The 13219-nt window shown below is 50.1% G+C and overlaps 1 protein-coding gene across 1 annotated transcript in view; it reads left to right on the top strand.

Annotated features, from left to right (window-relative positions):
• Nucleotides 1-2979: 2979 nt before the first annotated feature.
• The window catches only part of NANOS3 (nanos C2HC-type zinc finger 3), a 57878-nt gene continuing 47638 nt past the window's right edge, over nucleotides 2980-13219 (top strand). Inside the window, exon 1 of the mRNA XM_053296476.1 lies at nucleotides 2980-3165. The gene's annotated coding sequence lies outside the window, so the exon portion shown is untranslated. The remainder of the gene's footprint in view (nucleotides 3166-13219) is intronic.

Genomic DNA, 13219 nt, shown 5'->3' with positions numbered 1-13219 from the left:
GGAAGAGCCACTCCTGGCCGTACCGCAAATGCCATTTAACTCCCGAACGGGGGCTGCGTGGCCCCCGCTCGGAAGCTAAACCAGCACCCCCACGTCTGACGTCAGACGTGGGGGGGGGGTGTCGGGGCTGCGAGGCGTGGCCCCTGATTGGGCACGGCCCGGGTTCTTTGAACCCATTCGCCCAACGGTAGCTCTGCCCCTGGTGCTCTCCTACAGAGCGACAAACCTTCTGCTAAAGTAGGACTTCCCAACCTTGGGCCTCCAGATGTTGTTGGACTACAACTCCATCTTCCCCAGCCACAATGGCCAATAGTGGCTATGGATGCTGGGGGTTGTGGTCACAGAGTCACAGAATGTTAGCTGTGGACCAGTGTTCCCTCTAACAGGGATTCCCAGATGTTGCTGACTACAAATCCCAGCATCCCCAGCCAAAGGCCATTGCAGCTGGGGATGCTGGGATTTGTAGTCAGCAACATCTGCGAATCCCTGTTAGAGGGAACACTGCTGGGGACCCCAGGTTGGGAATCAGCGTGCCCTCGAACAGAGATTCCCAGATGTTGCTGACTACAACTCCTAGAATCCCCTGCTGCAATGGCTTTTGCTTGGGGGATTATGGGAGTTCTAGTCAGCAACATCTGGGAATCCTTGTTAGAGGGAACACTGGTTGGGATCCTCCCTCTGCCCTAAAGGGATTGAAACCCAGGACTCTCCGGTTCCCTGCTCTGTACACTCTAGTCAGCTGCATAGTACTAATGGTGCTCAATTGGCTGCAGGCTAGCAACTGTGGGACGCAGCAGCCCTTGGACTAGACAGGACACGCCGGGTGCATAAAGGCTGGCTTTCGACAGGGGAGAGTCATCGGGCAGGCATGATAGTCCCATGTTGCAGCTTCTGGCGATTTGTGCGCCACACCAGAGGTGTGGACGCCTTCCAGAAAGTCAGAGACTCAGAACATTTCCTTTCCAAACAGATGGGCCAGCCTTGTGCTCCCTGCCTCCACCATCAATCGCTGCCACCTGCAGTCAACAAACAGCAGGGGCAGACTGACCCTCCCTGAGGCATGGTCAGGCAGGCTGTGGATCCTGCTGGACACCGGGCATGGCAGCTGAAACGGACAGATCTGACTCAGGGGGCACAGTCCACAGGGAAGTTCTCCTGCACAAGGCCCACAAGGTGGAGGTGCACTTGCTCAGCTGATGTGCCTCTCAGTGGGGAGGGGACTGAACAAGAGAACCTCTTGGCAGGTGTAAAGGAGGGGTCGGGAATTTGCATTGTCCACCAAAAATGTCCTGGGAGCCAGATGTGCACCTTGGTAGATGAAGTCAGGCAGACGTGGATTGGGTGGTGGGATGTGCACGGGAGGGTGCAAAGGAAGGCAGGAGAGGTCTTGTAAGAGTCAGGTAGAGGGGCGGGGGGGGGATGCTAGCTTGTGCTGAGTTTCTTCACCCTGCAGGCCCAGCTGCACAGCCCCCCTCTTCTGCAGTTGCAGAAGGGCCCACGAACACTATTTTTCCTTTGCATCTCTGGGTGACCCTAGAAGGTAACCGACCACTTCTTCGTTATAGACATTTAACACGAAGCTTTTTCGATCGCCAAATCTCCACGCCAAGAAGCTTCACCTGTTTAATTTCTGTGTGTCAGGTTGCTGTTAATGGCATAGAAGCAAGGCCAGGTTACTGGGGGGGGGGACCCCACCAAAAACAAAAGGTGGAAACCTCGAAGCCTAGCGGTGGCGTGTTTGCTTGGGTGTGGATGCGCATCCATTTATCATTCACCTTGGAAACCGCAGGCTGCCGAGACGCGCCTTCTCCGCCCTCCACCCCCCTTGTGTGTAGGTCCGGCGTGCTGGGGGTTAATGTCTGCTACTTGGCGAGCTCGTCTACAAAATCCTCCCTCTGATATCCAAGACCGTTCTTTTAAAAAAGAAAATCAATCTTGACGGCCCGCGGCCAATAAGAGGAGTCCTGGGCTTGCCGAACAGCCAATCGGCTGGCACCATCCGCGCTGATCTGACCCACCCCACCGCTTTCTTGAAAACTGCCCACATATGGGATGTATATGTAAAACGTCTATACATTTTTCTATATAGAGACGGCTCGGACCTCGACGTAGATTTGAACAGGGACCGGGAGCCGGCACCAGATTGGTGAAAGCGGGGATGGACGATGGGTGGGCGCTGCTGGCGCCTTGCCCCGGAGTCACCTCCCTGCAACTGTTCACACGGGCAAGGTCTGAAGATGAAGGAGCAACTTCGCTTCCCCCCACCCGCGCAACAATGTCACAGCTTCCCGCTCCGTCCAGTACCACGCGGGACGGCGGGACGTGCTGCCACCCAACGGCGCTCGCCCCGTCACACCCAGGAGAAGGAGCGATAGCAAAGCGATCGCCGACGGTAGGCGAGCCGGCTCGGCACTGGCAGCCGCCCTGTGCTGTGCTCCCCACCCCACCCCTCGAAAGAAAGGCAGCCTTCTTTGGAAGAAGAGGCGGCCGCTTTTCCCAGTGAGCCTCCCCAACTTTCTCCTTTGCTTGCATCAAGCCTCTTCGCGAACGTGAAAAGGAGGTGGAGGGTCTTCCCTGTTCTTCTCGGAGCGGCATAGCGCCTGGCGCGGGGTGGAATGCAAGGGGGGAATAAAGGAGACAACCCGCCTCCCCCCAGGTGACGCTGGCTGCGACCCGGGAGGAAAAGGCACACAAAGGGAAAGCGAGAGAAGCGTCTTCCTTGCGCGCAGAGCCCTCGCCGCGGCCCGCCCAGGCGAGAGAGATCAAAGGAGGAGCCGTGAGTAAGACGCTCTTTGGAGGGTCCTGGAATCATGTCCCCTGGAGGCATCTCGGAGCGCCTCTGTCTGGAGGGGGGAGGGCGAGGAGGTCTCCCCCCTCCCCACATCCCTTGCACTCATCCAGGCGGCGCAGACACGCCTGGGAGGGAAGGTCGCCGCCCGCCGGCCCCTTTCCGTCCTGTCTGCGGTCAGGATCAAGTGGGAAGGCAAAGCGGCGTGACGGCGGCGCACTCGGGTCTTAAACGTCTCCTGGTCATGATCGGCCCTAGACGGCGGGAAGGGAGGGCAAAGAGAGCCCCCTGGCCTCCCTGCCTGAGCCGATGGGAGCAGACGGGGAGGGCCGGCGTGCAGGCGTAGCTTACGGTTACTGCCGTCAGTTCATGTGCTTGTAAGTTTCCGTCGTTTTTTCAAAAACTTTTTCTTGTCGTGCATTTAAAAAATATTTATTTATATATTATTATCATTATTATTATATATGACTAATTTTAAGACTTCTGTTTTCCAGGTAAGAAATGTTTTGCCACTTAGGGAAGTGAAAGATTCAGAAGTACGAAAGAAGTGCCCATTAGACTCCTAGGCTAAGTTGGTCTCGGAGCAAAAATAAAAGCCTAGAAGTGTGCTGAGGGGTGGAGTCAGCCCTTGGGCCTGATAAAAGCAGGTGAGCCCCCTGCTGTAATTAGAGCCGCGTGGCCCTGCCCTGAACAATTGGGCTCTGAACAATTTGGGGCGGATACTGGGCCTGGCTGCGCAGTGCAAACTGGCATGTGTGTGAAGATGTTTGTGGGGAAGGGAGAGCAAGGCAATGGACGTGGGGCCCGTGCCGTATTTATTTATTTATATTGACTCCCAAAGAAGTTCACACAGCAACCTGCCTCCTTGGGCTTTCTGATAGTTCTGGAACACAGTTTTGTCCCAGGCATGGAAAGTGTTCCCCCTCCCCGCCCCAATATGTGTGTTCCTCCCTGGCCCGTGCACTTGCTGATCAAGTGCATCCGTCTGTAGATTAGAAGTCAACAGTCCATGGAGTGCTTACTGCCCTGTGCCAAAACCAGTTGCCAGAAGGGGTGGGCCCGGCTCCTTCTGTTGCTAAGCTAGATGTAAAAAAAGTGTGCAGAAAGTGGTACCTCTGGTAGCAGGCCCTGCTGGCAAACTGCTTGAGGGCAGAGACAATGACCCGCCATCTTTTTCTTTCTCCTTCAAAGCTGCCTCCAAGAAAATTAGTTGTTGATCAGGGCCCTGAGTATGCCGCCCTGTTCTCAGGACTGGCTGGATCATGCAAGCAACCCCAAGTACTTCTTGGAAGGCCCAGGAAGCATCAGGTCATCTGAAATGCATGCTCCAAGAGACCCAGTGCAATACTATCAAGTATATGCTTGCTCTGAGACTTCTACCTCAGCATTTTTTATACAACCAGTACTGATATACTGCTTTTCAAAAAGTTCCCAAAGCAGTTTACAGAAACAAAAGAAACATCAGCAGCAGCCACTGGAGGGATGCTGTGCTGGGGATGGATAGGGCCGATTGCTCTCCCCCTGCTAAATAAAGAACGTTACCACTTTTAAAAAATGCCTCTTTATGACTGTTACGGAGGTGGGTCCTGTTTGTGTATCTCTAGGAGCATATGATGCAGCTTGGGGGCGGGCTAGCAAAATGTCTTGGCTCGACTCTTCCTGTACAGTTGCCACCTTGGGAGAATTTGGACAGGTTGGTGCATACCTGGGGCTGGACCTAAATGACTTTTGCTGCTATGTTCTTTTGTTTTGCACATTGAGTTTGATTAATTTTCATATGCAGTGGTTAGATGAGTGGTGGGTATGATCCGGGGCTGAGTATTGGCATAGGAGTATTCCCATAAGCGATACATTCTCAACATTTCCATATACAATCTGGATTGTTACCTGATGCTATTAAAGGTGTTTGGGGGCATTTAATTTCTAAAAAGACAGGCTCCAGGGCTCAGGTCTGTGCGGGACTCTGTCATTAGCACTGGGGGAGCAGCCCCGCCCTTAAGCATTTGAAGTTGGACTGAAGGTGCTCAGTACTGTGCACAGGGGCACTCTGTGTGCATATTTGCACCCTCTAATATGACTTCATTTCTGTAGGGCATTGCTGATTGGATGTGGTCCAAAGAGGAGAGGTGGGGGCCACAAGACAAAAGACCACCAATACTCGCAATAGTGTGCTTTATTTAAGATAAATAGCTCTGTGTGTTGTATTTCTCTTTGTTTCTGTTTACACCACCGTCCAAATCAAGGGCAAGGGGTCTGTAGGTGGTTTGTCCAGCGACTCTGGCTGAGTGCTAACATTCTCTCTTGGATTTGGGAGGAGATCTGGCAAAGTGCCTATAGAAAGAGGCCAGCCATCTCACACCTCCTTCCCTCTGAGGTGGGAGGGAGAGACCTTATTCTGGCTGGCAGGAATTGCTCTCTTGCCATAACAACCAGTGTAGTATTGCCAGCCAATGCAAGTTGCCCTCCCTGGGCTAGAAGCAGTGGAGTCTGGTCCCCCCAGCTAGTATTCAGTAGCATGAACTGCATGGGCATCTGCCTTAACTTTGCCCAGTGACTTGTGCAGGGGCTGGCCAACACAAGAAGGAGAGAGCAGAGAAAAGCCCAGCGGGTGTCCGCTCACTGCACTGATGGATTCAGACTAAAGATGGGAGGAAATCTTTGTTCCCAAGCTAGGCGTGTCAGTAGGAGAGGATGACTGACTGGAGCACCTGCCTCTTGTGCAAGCTGGGCAGGTTGCAAAACGGGCATATCAACGAATGTGCAATGTCCTGACAGTGCTTCAAGGTAGATCTGTGTAACTGCTGGCATGTTTTCAGAGATGAAAAGCCACGTTTTGGGGCAAGAGGCCAGGCAGGATGGCGCTGTTGCAGTTCCCCCTGGGCCCCTGGCTTAGCACAGAAGTAAACTTACCTCCGAGTAAACATGCTTAGAGACTTGTGGTTGTGGCACTGAACAGCCGCTGCCAATGGGGTGCTTTTTAAACCCAGCAGCTTCTGTGGGCCCACAACCGTTCTTAACAAACCCTCATTCCAGTTCTGAAGGGGGATGGGCTTGTGTTGAATTAGAAGCCTGCGCATTAGGAATGACCTCGTTATGATGCTGTTTCAAACTTCTGCCAATTCCCAGTGAAAAACATATTTCCCTTTCAAACAATCTCTAGAGACTCCTCCGACTGGAAAGAAAGGCCAAGAAATTGGAGGGAGCCCTACATGTGACGACTTTGATCTGAGAGCTTCTTGCCACACTGCATTTTCCAACTCAAAATTCCTAAGATGTGTGCAAAGATGTGGCTGTGTAGTAATTCATGTTTGCCATGTGTGAATAGCTGGGCATCTGAGATGAAAGTCTGACAGAGTTCTAGGCAATGCATTTGCCATTCCTGTGTCTTGAGATACGCTGGAGACGTACAAAGAGGCATTTGTGGCCTGCTTTCCAGAAATGAGAGAATGTTAAGAACAGAAGAGGGTGGGGGGGATGTTGTGATTGCAAGTCAGTCTGACTGAACTCAATGGCCAAGAAGAATCAGGCTGATATTGGTCCAAGAATGCAAGCTCCAATCTTATGTCTCTCTTTTAAAATTATTATCTATATAATTAATTCCTGTAGAGGAGATGCGTGGGGATGTGGCAAGCTCCGCCCCCGCTGCAGCCACGACCAATGGCGGGCCCAGAGGGGGTGACACGTGCAAGGGCAGGAAGGAAGAGCATGTGCCAGGAGGCGGTTGGGGTGGCAGGCGAGAAGAAGACGGGTGGAGGGAGGAGGAGGGGCGGCGGGCAAAGCCCTGCCCCCACCCCAAGGAGGAGGACGGCGAGGCAGAGGGAGGTGGCGGCGGCACAGCCTGGCCCACAGCATGCTGGAGGGATGGCTGGGCCCAACTAGAGGCGCAGATGCTCTGCGCCCGGGCCCACTAGTAAAGATTTATTTAGTGATACAGGATATAGTTTGGGTGCTTTCACAGAAATCAGGGGTTTTCAACCCTGAGTACACAGATTTATTTGTTCGTTTGATTTTATAAACTGCCCTTCCCAGCTGTTGTTGAATTACACTTCTCACCATTCCCAACCACAGTGTCCTAAGGCTGTTGTGGCTGGGGATGATGGGAGCTGTAGTCCAATGATATCTGGAGACCTGAGGTTGGGAACCCCAGAAATGAAGCCTGCCCTGAAGACTGTGCTCTTTCCAGGTCCACCCTATGGACTGCTCCTGGTCATCATGGAATGCAGTATATTGATGGTAGTGGTGGCGGCGGCAGCAACAGCGATTGTGGGGTTTCCCCCCCCCACAAGATGCTGATGTAGGATGCGTCCAGATGGTAGCTTCTCTTGTTCTCTGCTCAGTGTTTGTGTGCTAATCCAAAGTTGAATCCAAAGATCTTGAGGTCTGTGTGTCTACAGTATTATCATACTGTATAGCAACAACTGGTCCTGCTTCTGAATAAGCATACAACAAAGCAGACTGTTGGTGTGCAAAGTGTGTCATGTACATGATATCCATAACTTTACAATCTCCCTGTTAAGGTAGGAGAGACTTTATTATCCCCAGGATAACAATGAGGATGAGAGAGGAACCTGTCTGAGCACTGAGATCTTCAGCTGGGTATTGACTAGTTGTCTCATCTTTCTGAGGTTTGCTTTGTTGGTGGAACTTTTGGTGGTAGCACCTAGACTGTGGAACTCCTTCCCACTAGAGATTTGGCAGGCCCCCTCAGTTTCCTACCACATGACTAAAGGCTTTCTTATTTAGGCTAGCATTTGTTATCTGAGGTTGGGAGTTTTGATGTGTTGACTGCTACTAACCTTCTCTTCTAGTTTGCTGTTATGGTCTGCTTCTTCTATTACTAATTGTATTTTTAGATAAGGGTTTTTGTTAATTTTACACCACTGTGGGCACTTCTGTGGAAAAGTAGCATAGAAGTTGAATGAATAAATTACATTACATTACATTAATGGTGACCCGCTCAAGGCAGGCTGGTATGTTCGCAGCTTGTATGGATTTGAATCAGGGAACCCCTCATTCATGCCTCAGTCTGTGCTGCACTAGGTCTAGTTTTTTAAGCTGTTTTAGCTGTGCAGATTGCCTGGGCCAAGGCTGATCACAGCTTAAGTTATGAATGGGCAGCAGCCACTCGGGTCAGATGACCTGACTCAAAGCTAACATCTGCATGGTATGCCTTTAGGGACCATTGGTAGTGCTCCTGAGTGCTGCATCTGTAAAGCAACTTGGGATGCACATACTGGGATTACACAGCAGGAGGGGCTGCTTTCACTGAATTGCATGCCCAACATCTCCTGGGGTTTGGTTCAATCCCAGAAAAGGAGTGAAATCCTAGAAATGCAGAATAATCTCCTCCTAATGCCACTAACTTTGTTTTTGTCCTTTGCTGAGTCACTTTTCTTCCAAGTCTCTCAATTTTACCAGCTCCACACAAACCTGATGATGTCATCCTTGGCAAGGGCATAAGTATTTTGATTCCCAGAGGGTTTGATTATTCTTGGAGGAAGACCAGCCCTCATTCCGAGGATTCCTGCTCTGTCCAAGTGACTGTGAAAGGGATAGCCAATGCCAAGTCCCTCTGAATACCATTGATCTCATGTTTTCAGAGAGGGATTCCCAGAGGGAGGATAGAAGCTAATGTTATGGAGAAAAGGTTTGGTTTTACAATATTGGAAGAGAGAGGACTGCATTTCTTTGATACCTGCAAAGGCGTTTCCAAACCATTTCATCAAACAGCTTTCTTTACCAGCATTGCTTCTTCCAACTATAGCTGAAGTTCTCTTTATATTACAAATGTAACTAAGCTAGTTTCATGCCTTTTTGGCCATTGTGAACGACTCCTTACTGAAGTACCTTGAACTGCATTTTTTTGAAGGTCAAGACAGATGTAATGTGGGAGATGTGATCTGATCTCCCAACTCTTTTTAAAACTTAAGAAGCAGGTGCAGGGAGGGGGCTCAGATTTTGACTAGAATTCAGCATTAGAGAAGACAAACTTTTCGCTGTAGCATTTTCTTGATCTAAATCACCCCTCCCCTAACTGCTGTTAGCCCTGCTGGTGGAAAAACACACAAACAAGCACACACACACACACACACACACACACACACACACACACATGTGCCAGATCTGATCATGATTCATGACTCTCCCACATTGTGTCTGTTTGGACTCTTAAGAACTTCAGTGCTCAATGAATGTTCAGTGCCTTTTCAAAATTACAATTCCTAGATATTTGTGGGGGAACCGTGACAGTTAAACTAGAGTTTCAATTTGTAGTGCAGAAAGGGGTTGCCAGCTTCTTTCTAGCAGGGTTCCTGTGCCTTTTAAAGAATGTGACAAGCACAGTTCAACAGCTACTGTTTTTCTCAGAATGGAGGTACAGTGGTGGGAAAATCTCTGCCTGCTGACTCTGTGGTTGTCCATTTATTTATTTATTTATTTATTAAAATATGTCTATCCTGCAGGCCTAGGTGACTTTCCCAAGAGTAATCATGTGATTGTTAAAGATAGGAAGAACAAAGTTGGCAACATAATGCTAGATTAGAGAGACTCTTGGTATGATCTAGCAGGACAGGTTTTGTTTCTACCCTGCCCTCTGATATTTAGCTCCCAAATTAACTCTTCTGCCGTGATTGCTATAATGTGTGATGATGTGGCAGCAACAGTTATGTAAGAGATGTGCCCTTTGGGCTCTCTCCAGTCGTTGCTCAGGATGATGGAGATCTTTTCAGCATTCCGGTGTTTTTGACTTTTGTGCACACTGATTACAATGTGTGGGAAATGCAGTGTGGTGCACAGGGCTCCCCTGCAGCGTCCTTGTACACTGTCGTTGCCTGGGGCCACTAGGTGATGATTTGCTTTGTGGAAGTCCCACCACCCAGGGACACCTTGAGGGGTATTCTAATCTCAGACCTACTTTTGTGTTTTGGAGGGAGTCAGACAAGATGTGAAGGATGTTCGCTGTGGGATGATGGGGAACAATTGGGCCCGCAGGTGTCATAAGGCACAAGGCAGGGCTTGACACATCCCAGGTGCCAGGAAGCAGTGGTGCCTAGAAATTTAACTGTGGCACCTAGACTGGAGGCAGAGTTATTTAATAAAATCTTTATTTGTCCCCGGTAGCTCTGTTCCAAGTCTGTTACTTGTAAAGGGAATAAAGAGAAGCCCCCTTTTGCCCTCCGCCTCCCCCCCATCGCTAAATCTGGTGATCTTGCCAAGCATCGTCCACTGTCGTGCAGGGATGTGTTGGTGGAGGGGGGACACACAGGGATGGAGCTCGGGCACTTCTTGGCTTCTCTGGCTGTTGTGGCGGGCAGGGCCATGGGGGCTGTCATGGAGAGCGGCTGCACTTCGGAATCGGCAAGGACATCAGAGAGGGCATGTTTGTTTGGAGAGGAGAGCTGGTCTGGTGGTAGCAAGCATGACTTGTCCCCTTATCTAAGCAGGGTCCGTCCTGGTTGCATCTGAATGGGGGGCTTGATGTGTGAGCACTGCAAGATATTCCCCTCAGGGGATGGAGCTGCTCTGGGAAGAGCAGAAGGTTTCAAAGTTCCCTCCCTGGCTTCTTCCAAGATAGGGCTGAGAGAGATTCCTGCCTGCAACCTTGGAGAAGCTCTTGCCAGTCTGTGAAGACAATACTGAGGTAGATAGACCAATGGTCTGACTCAGTATATGGCAGTTTCCTATGTTCCTATCACTGACTGTCGGACTCCTGCCTTTTCAGTCGGGTTCCTAGATCGAAAGAAAAATGGTCAAGGGAGGAGGAGCAAGGAGGAACACTTTCATTTGAGTTTGGATCAATCTGGCAAACTGATCTACTCGCACCAGTGTATAAGGACACTCCAGGGTCTTGGGCAGAGGGTTTCCCCAAGGGCTGCTACCTACCCCCTCCTTCAAGAAGACGTCAGGGGACTGAATCTGGAACTTTATCCCCGCAAAGCACATACTCAGCCACTAGGCCACTATGGCCCTCTTCATAGCTTTCTCTACTGGTTTCCAGTCCCCAGGAAATTCCTCTCGTCCTTCTCTCTCACTTCCCCCCTTCAGAGTGCTCATCTCCTGGGCTTCTCCTCGCCTAAGCCAGCTCCCCACTGCCTTTCTTCCCCCTCTCTCACCCACCATCATTCTCATCTATGCCCATCAGGCTCGGGTGTAAAGGGGCCTGGGTGGCATCTTAGAGATTTGGCTGGGTTTTTTTTGCGGCCTGTCTTCTTCCAGGCGTTAGTAGTCAACCCACGTCAACAGAGGCAGCGTGGTGGTGAAGTATGATATGGACTCACATCATGGGGCTGTAAAAGCCACCGCCTCATAACTAGGTTATCAGGATGTGACTTTGCCTCCCACAGTGGAGAGCCACTGTTGTGAAATAGCAAACATCTCAATACAGATAGCCTAATATGTTCAGATGAATTTCCTTTAATGCATTTTTATTTCAGTGGGGGAGGATAAGCATCAGCTACCTCTATCGGGCAGCAGCGATATAGGAAGATGCTGAAAGGCATCATCTCAGACTGCGCGGGAGGGGGCAATGGTATAAACCCCTCCTGTATTCTACCAAAGACAACCACAGGGCTCTGGGGTTGCCAGGAGTTGACACCGACTCGATGGCACACTTTACCTTTACCTAGGTGCTTGTTATCCATCCAAGTATCTTTGTACTCACTGGCCAGAAAACTGGAAAGGGAGAGTAAATTTACTTTTCTCTAGGCAATTGTGTGGAATACTACTTACGTGTTTTCCTTTACCTCTAAGGATTAAGTGCAGTGTTCCCCACACTGCTCTATGGCTACCTGCTGCGCAGGGTGCTTTTTTGGGGGTAGGATTATCATGATTAAAACCAGAGGCAAATTTCACTCTTGCATTGCAAAAGATATAGATATTGTTATTTATTGCTTGATCAGCTTCCAGAACAATGGGCAAGCATCCTTCTTGCAATATGTGCAATTGAGAACAACCCAAGGCCCATCTAGTCCAGCATCCTGTTTCACACAGTGGTCTACCAGATGCCACTGGAAGCTGACAGGCAAGAGCTGAGGGCATGCCCTCTCTCCTACTGTTACTCCCCTGCAACTGGTACTCAGGCATCCTGCCTCTGAGGCTGGAGGTGGCCTGTAGCCCTCCAACTAGTAGCCATTGATAGCCCTCTCCCCCATGAAGTTATCTAAACCCCTCTTAAAGCCATCCAGGTTGTTGGCTGTCACCACGTCTCGTGGCAGAGAATTCCACAAGTGGATTATGCGTTGTGTGAAAAAGTACTTCTGTTTGTTGGTCCTAGATTTCCTGGCAATCCATTTCATGGGATAACCCCTGGTTCTACCGTAGTGTTATGTGAGAGAGAGAAGAATTTCTCTCTATCCACTTTCTCCGCACCATGCATGATTTTATAGACCTCTATCATGTCTCCCTGCAGTCATTTTTTTTCTAAACTAAATAGCCCCAGGTGTTGTAGTCTTGCCTCATAAGGAAGGTGCTCTAGGCCCCTGATCATCTTGGTTGCCCTCTTCTGCACCTTTTCCACTTCTACAATGTCCTTTTTTAGATGTGGTGACCAGAATTGTACACAGTACTCCAGATGTGGCTGTGCAATAGTTTTGTATAAGGAATATGGCCTCCCAGTTTCTCACCCTCCTCTCCTCTACATATATGGTCAGGGCTGAAAGGATTGAGTGCTTTATAGGCAACGGAGTTACTTTAGGGGTTCCCTTGGGCCCTTTTAGCTATAGTGTGCCAGGGAGTCCTAGTGTGTTGTTACACCCACCCTAGGGATGGCATCACAGCCTATATACTGGCAAAAATGGGGCAGTCAGTGTTGCATGGAGGGGGCTCCGTGCTCTGACTGTGGTGAGTGTAGCCAAATGATGGCTTAGTTTGAGACTTCAGCCCTTCTGATGGCATGCAACCTAGCTGTGGAGTAGAGAGTTTTTGCTTTTAATGAAAACCTAGGGAAGAAAACACAGGGAAGAAAACCCAGGGAAGGGCCTGAAATATATCTGAGAGGGCCTCCATGAAGTTAATAAGAACATAAGACCAGCCCTGCTGGATCAGGCCCAAAGCGGCCCATCTAGTCCAGCATACTGTTTCGCACAGTGGCCCACCAGATGCCTCTGGGGAGCCCACAGGCGAGAGGTATGTGCATGTCCTGCAACAGGTACTCAGAGGCATCCTGCCTTTGAGGCTGGAGGTGGCCTGTAGCCCTCCAACTAGTAGCTGATGATAGACCTCTCCTCCATATTGAAAGCCTTGACAAATTTTCTTTGGATTGGAGAGCCAGCCCAGACATTTAGGAGCCAGACAATCAACACTTGACAAAATTATGGGACATAGTAACATTGTTGGCGGGGGTGGGGTGGGCTTCTCTTGATCCCCTTTACAAGTAAGACATTTGGAACAGAAACAGGGCTGCCTGGGATTTTATTAAGGATGTCTGAATAGCCT

Source organism: Hemicordylus capensis, chromosome 2 (genome assembly GCF_027244095.1).
Source record: "Hemicordylus capensis ecotype Gifberg chromosome 2, rHemCap1.1.pri, whole genome shotgun sequence".
NCBI lineage: Eukaryota > Metazoa > Chordata > Lepidosauria > Squamata > Cordylidae > Hemicordylus > Hemicordylus capensis.
This window is presented reverse-complemented; position numbering and strand designations above follow the sequence as displayed.